The following is a 10,347-nucleotide window of genomic DNA, read 5'->3' on the forward strand; positions in this document are numbered from 1 at the left end:
CTGCGTGCGGTCTGCGTGCGGTCTGCGTGCGGTCTGCGTGCGGTCTGAGCAGCTCCATATCCCTGTAGCTCTGCAGCATGTCATTTTGCTCTTCTTTCTACGTTGAAAATACAGAGCAACTATCTAAACATGTATAAAGACTTGTGCTTAATTGCTTTTACTTCATTATGTATCCTAGATTCCTCATATAATTAATAATGCATCAAATGGCTTGCTAGAATAATAGAAGACACTATACTCTGTTACCTATTATAAAATAAGACCTTACTATAATTTAAAAAGTAAAATGTCTGTCTCTCATCTTCTACTTGGTTGGGGTGCTCTGCCCTGGGAGTCTGGCAGAGGTGAGCAGGGGCCATTCCACGTGTGTTAACTCACACTGCTGGCATGTGTAGGCTGGGGTCAGGCCAAAACAGGGCCGGCCACCTTCTCCATGTTCTTGTCACAAGTCAGCAGATCTTGCCCAGCAAAATCCTGTTATTGTGGGCAAATTCATTCAGCACTGATCTGGGGAAGGTGGCACAGAGATGCACAGTGCCTGAGTGAGCAGCATCCTTTGTCATTTGCAGCCCAGGGAATTGCCTTGTTGCTTGCTGCCCTTGGAGGGCATCCAGTATTGATGTGAGTTGCTCCAGGAATTAGATAATTGAACAGGTATTAAGAATCTTAAGGCAATTTATTGGGAAGCTGAGCCAAACTGAGTAGGGAAGTGGGGGTGCCTAAAAATTGGAGAAAGCAATGAACTGCAGATAGGCTCAACTTGGCAATTGCCTTTTGTTTTAGGAGCCTGTTACAAGGATCTTGGTGGAATAACGTTTAAGCCAAATATGAAAACAGCTTGGAGACCCTTCTTTACCCTGAACAGATGCACATTTGCACAAATATATTCCTGTTAGTAAATGTAACAAAATACTCTGGCCTGTAGTTCTGTGTAATTGTTTCTCCAAACACTTACTGCTCAGCAAGTAGGAAAGGACTATGGCCACGATCAGGCAGGTGTGGGCCCAGTTTGTGGGCTTTTGCTGTGGAAACCAGTGAACTTAACAAGCACTTCTCCAGCTGACTGCCACTTTTCTGGTGGTCACTGGGAGTCTGTGTGCGCTTTGGGAGGGAGCAGAGGTCTGAGGGAACTGTTGTGGCCAACCAGTAAATGGGATGCGAGGGGCTGCTGGATCTGCAGTCCAACTGCTGCAGTGCTGCAGCTGTGTCCTCCTGTAACTGTGAGTATGGCCTTTCTGCTTTATGTCTCTTGGCTGGATGCTTGCTGCGCTTGCAGATTCCCATTTTAGGAGTATTTAAATGAACGTATTTTAGCCATTACGGGAATGAATTCAGGAGAAACTACAACTTGGTGTGTGTTAGGTACTTCTCCTTGAAATGGTGGTTTCCTGTTTAATTTGGAGGGGAGGTTGGAGTCTGGCAGCTAAGTGTCACCTTCGTCAAGTGTGCCTTTGTGTTCTCAGGAACAGGTCTGGATCTCGTGGCTGCAGAAACTATCCCTGTAATACTTGCTGGTTTGGTGAGTAACTTCCGCTGATCCTACATTATTTCATGATCTCACATGGGAAATTCTGGAACAGTAAATGATACACTAAGTGCATGTGGATGCCCTATCCCTGGAGGCATTCAAGGCCAGGCTGGATGTGGCTCTGGGCGGTCTGGTCTAGTGGTTGGTGACGCTGTACGTTGCAGGAGGCTTAAACTAGATGATCATTATGGTCCTTTCTCAACCCAGGCTATTCTGTGTTTCTAATATGATTGTTAAATGTCCCTAGAGGTGTGAGCTGAGGTCACAAAGCTGATTTCTGACACTCTCTCAACTTCAGGTCTCTGCTTTACCTCTCAATGTCATTAGCGATTTCATTTATGGAGCTCTATGTAAAGTGATTGATAAAAAATAGCCAGAAATCCCACCCTGCTCACAGAGGCAGTGGCTGTGCAGGGTTGGAGGAGGGCAGAGAGGTGGGACTCCTTGGTGTTTTTCTCCCCTTCTTCTCACCTGCCCCAGCAAAACCCTCAAATTCATCCTTTTATAGAAATCTTCATTTCCTGGCTATTTCTGGTACCTGCTTCGCACTCCCATTCTCTGCCCTGGTGTGGTGATTTCTCTGCTTCTCCTGCTGCTTCTGCTTCTCCTATTGTTCCAGCCTCCTGCAAGGAGAGGAGTGTTCAATGGTCAGTGGAATTTTGAGCAGTTTCTCTTGAGTTGCGTGCCTGGGGTTTCATTGCAGAGGAAAGTATAGGGCATGAAGATATTACTTTTGCTGTCCTTTCCTTGTCCAGACTTTTACTCCGACATCTCCAAATCAACAGGGTCTGAATTGTGGCTTTTGTTACATGAAAAGCAAATGAAGGGTTTGGTCAAAAAAACAGCTCTTGGGAAGAGCTTTGTTCTCTCTGCTTGAGTTCAGCTGGGGTTTCATGTCTTCCCAGCCCCTTTTTGCTCATTTTTCTCCTTACTTGTGCTGTGCAGTGTTGGAGATGAAGAAGGGACTGCTCTTGGGGGCTGGACTGGGAGTGGGATCATGGATGATTTTTGAGTAACTGAGTGCTTGTGTCCTCACAAAGCATTGCTACCTGCAAATAGCCCCAAATCACCGATGGAAGGAATGAGAGATGTTATTTTTAAACCTCTGAACCTTGAACCCTCAGCTGAACCTAACGATGCTGCAGCAATTAGCACGTACTCAGCAACTCTGAACATCAGTCACACTGAAGTGATATGCAGCACAAACTTTTTTATAGTCAGTCCTGTGGCTCTTTTGTTTAATCACGAGCTGATAACAATTAGCCATTTCAATCTACTGCTTAATTTAAACACTAGACTAATTTCCAATCTGAGGCACTATTCAGAATCAACATTATAATTAATTCTATGGATACTTCTTTGGGGGATAAAGTACCTAAAGGTATAGCAGGCTTCATCTAGGGATTAATGTTACTGCTGGCAAATGTCAGGTGTATGGACGATGTTACAGCCTACTTGCTTTCTTCAGATGTGTGAGTTATTGATTGCTTCATCGATGGCTGGTTCCTAGCTGTGTTTCATTATGCTGTGCAGCAGAGGGTTGTTTGTGTTTTGTTGGGTACGTTTGACCTGTGATTGCCCTATGATAAGTAGTGGAGAAAGCAGGATTTTTTTTTTTTCCTTCTACTGTTGCTACTTTTTAAGTCTAGTCAATATGCATATGCTGCTCTGGTATGACCCTGTTAACCTGCATTGGATTAAAGACTGGATAATTTAAAAAGGTTTTATATTTAATTACATTTAATAAGCTAAAGAATTCAGAAGAAAGCACATTGTCCCCCATCAGTAATGGGTCTGGTGCTGAGGCTGACCCTCAGTCTGGCTCACCTGGCCACACAACACCAGGTGTTACCCCTTACTGATTTATATAGTGTGCGTGGGTTCAGCCCCCTCAGTGTGAAGCAGTGCAATAGGCTGTGCACGGCCTCCTGGCGCAGAGAGAGGAAGCTGTATGTCTGCTGCCCTTGTATTGAGGCTCTCCAGCAGCTTTAAACGTCTCTGACCCCCCGGGCAGTTTTTGGGAGTGCAGATCTGCTTATGAATGAGAACAACTGCGGAAACTTTAGTGGGACCTAATCATTTATCCCCCACTCTGCATTTTCTTTTGAACAGCTCTGATAATTCTTGCAGCGAGACTTAAATTGGTTGTCCCTTCACTTCAATAAATTAAAACTACTGCCAGTGTGGCAGTCAGTGCTTTGAGTGATGCGGCTTTACGTGACTTCCCACCTAAGCTGTGCTGCAGTGCCAGCGGAGCAGCTTCCAGATAATTTCTCTTTACTGCACTGCAGCCTGAAGTGATGCTGTACACCACGGAGAAGGAAATTCATCAATATAAGTAGGCAGCACCTCCAGAAAAGACAGTACTCTTACCTTGAGAACTTTTAATCATTTATCTCCCGTGTTCAAACTTACTATCACGATTGTCCCAGTTTCACCGTAACCTCAATGGTTCTTGAGTAAATGTTGAAATAAGGGCAGCTTTGATGTTTGAAAACTAACAGAAGGTGGGCAGTGCTGCTGACTCTGGAAAATGTTTGAGGTCCCTCCCATGTGGCTGCGCTGAGTGGCTGTGGGCAGGGAGCAGCGGGTGATGTGGGAGCCTGGAAACAGCAAGAGTTTAATTATCCCCTCGGGTTACAACTTAGCAGAATAGCTGCTGATGTTAATGGGAACAATGCACGGAGGAGGAGGTGTGCTTGTGAGCTTGTTCTCTCCCTTCTCATCTTTTCAGTGGTGAGTTCTTTTCAATGCTTTTCCATGTGGCAGTAATAGAGAGGATGGCAGGATGTAATCGAAGTCCATTGCCCCATGCAGCAGAGTCTGAGGGACTGAGGTTAGTTTGGGTGAGCATGTGCAGGGCTAAGGAACAAGTCTGCCAGCAGTATGTTGAACGGGCTGTGGCTTCAAACCTTCCCCAGACAGCTCTCCTGCTGGGAGAGGGTACAGCCTGGGCATGTTCTGGGGGAAACATTGGCATATTATTCCTCCTGAGGCCTATACCTCTTGGGTATTGGAGATTGCTTTCATCAACCAACTGGAAGGAGGTTGTGGTGAGACAGGGGCCAGCATCTTCTCCCAGGTGACAGTGATGGGTTGAGGGAACGGCCTCAAGTTACACTAGGAAGGTTCAGGTATTAGGAAACATTCCAGAGTGGTGTTGCACTGGCACTTGCTGCTCAGGATGTGGTGGGGTCACCATTCCTGGACGTGTTCAAGAAACATGGAGATATGGCACCAAGGATCGTGGTTTAGTGGGCAGCGTTGATGGATGATTGGACTAGATGATCTTAGCTCTTTTCCAAACTTAATTATTTTATGTTTCTATGGTTGCCTCCAGCTCATTAATTCTCAGCATGTTGAACAGATTCTGCATTTGAATTTTTACTGTCTGGTTTGTTTATCTTAAGAGAATCCTCCAGATTGCCTACTACAATACATAAAATACTACTTATTCTTACACTTTTCCTTCTGATGTTGGAATGATTGCATGTAAAAACTACTGCTTAAGAAACAGAGAAGGCTTTTCTGGAAGCAAGCTAGAGTATGTCCAGATGGAGCTGAAGAAGGCCTCTTGACTGGCAACAGTGAAGCAGTTGAAGATTCCCAAAGAATTATTTCTCCACTTGTTAGTGGAATGTTAATTCCTGTAATGCCATGTGCAGTAGAGCTCATGTTGAACTACAGATCTGAGATAAATCTGTTTTTTTTCTGCTTTTGAATTGCTCCTGCCAACTTGCAGAGAGAAATGTTCTCTTCCTTCTCTTGTGTCCTGAAACACAGCATTTATTCTGATACAAAAAATCATTTCACTACTTCTTCTAGAGCGCTTGGTCTTCTCCTGGGGAAATAGTGATCTTTTGCTGATTCTGTCTTGCTTCATAGGGCTCAGGACTTAAAAGCAGTGTGTTGGGAGTGGATGCTGTAGGCTGAGCCCCTTGTGCCTGTTGCATCTGTCCCCAGTTCTCAGCTGGAACTGCACAGCCTGAGAACTGTAGGGACTTTGCAGCAATCCACTGCTCACAGCTTGCCAGTCTTATTAGAATGACTCACCAGTTTAGCTGGTTTTGAAGTTCACTTTTAATCTCCTAGGTGCTTGGGTTTCAATCCATAATGTGAAGCACCCTAATTGGTTTCAGTTTTGTTGTATTATTTTTCTTTGGTTACTTTATTCCCACAATTGGGCACTTAATGTCTCCTTGGAGATGGCTGTGGTTGTTTTGTGCGACCTGTTGTGGGCTGTCTTTGTAATTTGTCTTACCTTCAGAAGGAAAAATACCTAATTGCTAAGAGGATAACCAATGTATAAATCACTAAATGAAATCAATGAGAACATCTAATAAAATCAAAAAACTCATTAGAGTTTTGAAGATGAAGTGAGGCTCCATGCAGTCTTGCAAGGAGATTAACAGGAGATGGGCTCCAAACAGAGAATTTACGGTCTTTATCAGTCCTTTGAAGAGAAGTCACCTAGAGGAGCTAGGGATTTGCTTCTGAGAAGTGTCTAATATAAAATTATTTATTTTAAACACAGCTGTGTATGTTGTGAGGTAACTCATTTAGGTACGGCAGAGCTTCAGCCTGGCAGGAAGCTCCAGTAGATGTACATAGAGCACTTTCTTGAACTGAAAGTTGCAGAAGTTGACCTTATAAAGTAGTTTAATGAGCCCATCTGCCACCCGACTCTTGCAGTATTGAAGTTCTGCTTCTATTTCTATTCTGTTGGGTATTCCACTCACTTGTGTAATAAATATATCATTTGAGACTGCCTGTGTTGGGGGAAAAAAGCAAATTTACTCCAACCCAAAGCATCCTCCTATTAGGTTTATGCAGTCTACATACTGGAATGCAACTGAGTTATATAGACTTATAAACTTGCCACGGATCATTTTTAGGTGTTTAGTTCCCTCTGTAGTCATCTTTAACTATCTGAACATAATCCTTAGACCCTCACAGAAATACCAACAGAAAAGATCACTTTATTGCATTTCAAAGGAAAAATAAATCACTTGCTTGTCTTGCTGTCAGGGGTTGTATTTTTGTCCTGTTTTCTTTAATCTGACATGCCTGGTCTCAAATTCAGGTCTTAATTTTGGAGCTTCTCTCCTGTATTTACTCTTAAACTCAAAGGGTCTATCTGTGTAAGAACATAATCTCACTTAGTAGGCTTTATGTATTTTGGTTTCATGTTTTGAATGCACTCAATCTAATTATTTCTTTTCCATAGCATAGGTGAATAGAAGTAATATCCCTGGCACCACATAGGTATAAAACTAGGGAAGGGGAAGAAATTGAATCAAACTCTTCTTCTGGGGGGTAATGCTCTGCACCTTTCCTTACTCTATATTTTTGATTAGTGTATTCACAGTCATCTCATGTTTCTGTGCAGATTGAGTTGGATATCAGCCAAGCTCTAACTAAACTGCTTTGGGAAAATATAAAGTGAGTGTATGCATTCATTAAGGAAGAACAGCCTTTCCTTGGGGAGAGATAGACCTGGAGCATGCAGTGTTAAATGTCTGACCTGAATAGGTGAGAATGTCGAGTCTACTCCATGCTCACCTCAAGTTGAAAGTTTAATGCAAGGTAATGCAATTTATGGATTTTTTTAATTGGATCACTACCGCATGTAGCTGTCATCATGCACATGAGCAGTGTATTTTTTGACTTGACACCATCCATAAAGGAGCTCTGTGGAGGAAGTGAATGTTGTCCATGCCCAGGTAGAGGCAGTGGCCTCTGTGATAAGGGTGCAACCGCACAGCACTGGTCAACTCAGGGCTGGGTGATGACAGCTGTAGAGACCCTCACAAAGTTGCTCAAGGAGGCTTAGGGCTGTTGACATGCAGGCCGTGAGGATGGCCTCCTAATCAGTTGTGGGGTTGAGAGCTGGGACCTGTTCTACTTTGGTAGCATCAGACAGCTAGTGTATGGGACTGGAGTATCTATGCTTACAACAAATAGCTGTGGCAATTTGAGAGTACAATAAATTAAGAGATAAGTAATCAAAATGAATATATGATACAATGGCCCGATCTGAGAGAGCTTAAATACTGTAAGCTGTTTTTTTTTTTTTCTCTCTGCAGTACAGATCAACATCCCAGCAGCATGTATCCTGATTTAGATGTAAACTGTGGATTATCAAATTCAATGTGCATCTGTCTCTTGCAGCAAATGTTGCTTTCTGCTGTAATTTTTCCTCAATTAGAGAGACAGTTATGTCTTGTCTAAACACTCTCCCTTCTGTATGGCTTCCCAAATCTCCTCATTAACCCAGTGTGAAGGTAGGCGCAGGTCATCTAGACCAGTAGATACTGATGCAATATATAGGGAAGGTGCAACCATTGAACAGCCTTAGTTTTTGGCAAAGTATGTAGCAAGAAGCAGAGTACTGTTGCCCTGAATATCCTTCATTTTAGGATTAATTCCAAACAAGGAGAAATCTGAAAGCCCCAGCACACCAACTGCCTTTCTGTACATACATCTTGCGTGTGTTTTAGGCATCTCTTGTCCAGTGCTGGTGCACCTCCTGACCTGATGGTGCTTCATAAATGCCACCACTTAACCTTCTGTCAACTTGTCTTGGCTACAGAACTGTAAATCTTAGGCTCTGCTTGGGGCACTGTTGATACTTCTCATTTTCTTGCTTTAAGCCAAATGGTGCTCTTTTTTTCCCACAAAACATTGCTGTAGTCAACAGTGTAATGCTTGCTTTTTCTAACGCTTATCTGAAATTCTCTGCAGGCGAAAGAGAAGAGGGGGTGCTGTGACTCACAGCTGAATGCATGCTGCTGCTTTGGAGCATCAATGGCTCAGCTCCAAAGCACAATAAAACTGAAGGCCAGAAAAGGACAGGCAGATCATATACTTGCTTAAGCATATCTCACATCACTTGAAGACAAAGGCAGAAGTATTGCTTACCCTTTTGACCTCAGATGAACATTTTTATGTTGAAGAGATAAAGGTGAGAACGCTTTTCACCCTGCCCACTTATCTTGAATATAGCTTACGAATATCCCACAGCTTTTACAGTAAAAAGATGATACTGAATACTAGGCAACTTGAAGTAGGTTATTTAGACATGAATGGCATACCCAGTTCAGACAGTTTCAACACCTTTAATGGTACTGTGCTTCAGGCCCTACAGGATCTGTTAAAGAGCAGCATTGCAGTACTGAGAAACGTGGTCAATATTTTTGAGACTTCCAGAAACTACTGGAAATTTTTGAAGCACAACTTCAAATATTCTGCAGAGGAGAATCTCTGTACAACACATAAAATAATTCTTTAAATGTCACTAGTACAATTTCTTTATTCAAAACAGAATATGAGATAATCATTAGGAGTAGTAATGAGTTATTTGCAGGATAACTTGAGACAATCTTCAGGAGGAGATGTGCTGGCTGGTTAGCAACCTCTGGGCAGCAACACCAGTGTCTGTTGCATAGACAGCCCTAGTTGCTGTGTGACAGCCCCAGATGCTGTGGAAGGTTTGAGGAACTGCTGTCACTGACACTAAGCCTTAAAAATCTCTAGCATCCCTTATGATGCTCCAATAAATGTATTTCATTTTAGTCTACGGCAGGCTGCCTACCTTTAATATAAACTATTGTTTCTACGCTGACAGCAGTGTTTGGAACAGTTTAAGTGACCGAAGCAGAACAGATTGCTAGCTGTTTCACAGATTTTCTGATTTTTTTTTTTTCAGTTTTACCTACCTGAGATAAAAGTATTTCCAATATCAAACTTTTTTTTTGTGATATAGGATTGGTTTTGAACCTGTACGTGTGATGCTGACTCCACAAACATTTTCCTAGCTCAAGCAGTGAAGAAATAGCTCCAGTGCTTTCTCCAGGAAAAGAATTCTTCTCTAATATCAAGTATTTGTGAAAGATGAGTGAATACTCCTGACAGATGTCACCAGGGAAAACGAGCCTGTAGATACTAATGAGCTGGATGGCATTGTTCTGAGAGCAAGCTCAGCTCAGTCCCTGGACAGACAGGCAGCAAGGCCTGGGAAAGACATACAAACTGAAGGTTGTGTGTAATGGTGTTCCTCAAAGTTCCACTTGTTTATGGAGACTTTGTCATCTTGTTGTCTGAAAATCCCAGGCACTTTGTTTTCCAACTCAGTACTGCTGCTCTGAAATGTGTAAGCAGTGATTTCTTCTCTCTCTTTTATTCCAGATCAGTTTTAAGTGTTTCTGTTGTCTGTGTGAAAGGAGACTTATAATATCATTTAGAAGTGTCAATTGTTCTGTCATCTTGCTTTTACCAGAGGAGTCTATTTGAGCTGTTATTTGTCCTTTAGAAAAGATGTTCCATCTTCTCAGGATGTATTTCATATTATGAGGGAAATTTGATGTTAGCTAAATAATAGACATCATAGTGCATCTTGAATACTAGTAACAGGTGAAATGTAAATTGTGTGATTAGCATGCAGCTATAGACGCAGCAAAGAAGCAAACGGCTATACTTTGATTGCTCTAATTGCGTGCAAGTTTAATTGTATATTTGATGCCCCTGAACAATAGCAATGAATAACTGTCATGCTTTTTTCAAGTGGACTCTCTAGTTGACGAAGTTTTTGTATTATAGCCTTTGTGTTGAAGGGAAATCAATATCTGAAGAGGAAGTGCTGAGTATATTCTGTTAAGGCTGTCCTCAGCTTTGATCTAAGAAGATCCCCAAGTATTAGAAAAGCTTCCTAGTAGAAATAAGGTTTATTCTCTATAATTAAGGCTTTCAATTACCTTGTCTTAGTAGGTAAAATAGAATTATTTTTTCCTCCAGCATGGGACTCTGAACTTCCTGTAATT

At 42.4% G+C, this 10,347-nt stretch overlaps 1 long non-coding RNA gene across 1 annotated transcript in view; it reads left to right on the forward strand.

The window, feature by feature from the left end:
- Window positions 1–9,891, forward strand: part of LOC122182950 — a 10,691-nt gene extending 800 nt beyond the window's left edge. The window contains exons 2-4 of the long non-coding RNA XR_006180044.1: window positions 1,464–1,519; window positions 8,273–8,492; window positions 9,294–9,891. This is a non-coding gene — a long non-coding RNA (uncharacterized LOC122182950). The remainder of the gene's footprint in view (window positions 1–1,463; window positions 1,520–8,272; window positions 8,493–9,293) is intronic.
- The last annotated feature ends 456 nt before the right edge of the window (window positions 9,892–10,347 follow it).

The sequence above is a fragment of the Lagopus leucura genome, unplaced genomic scaffold, assembly GCF_019238085.1.
Source record: "Lagopus leucura isolate 7727_CA_CO unplaced genomic scaffold, USGS_WTPT01 Super-Scaffold_100016, whole genome shotgun sequence".
NCBI lineage: Eukaryota > Metazoa > Chordata > Aves > Galliformes > Phasianidae > Lagopus > Lagopus leucura.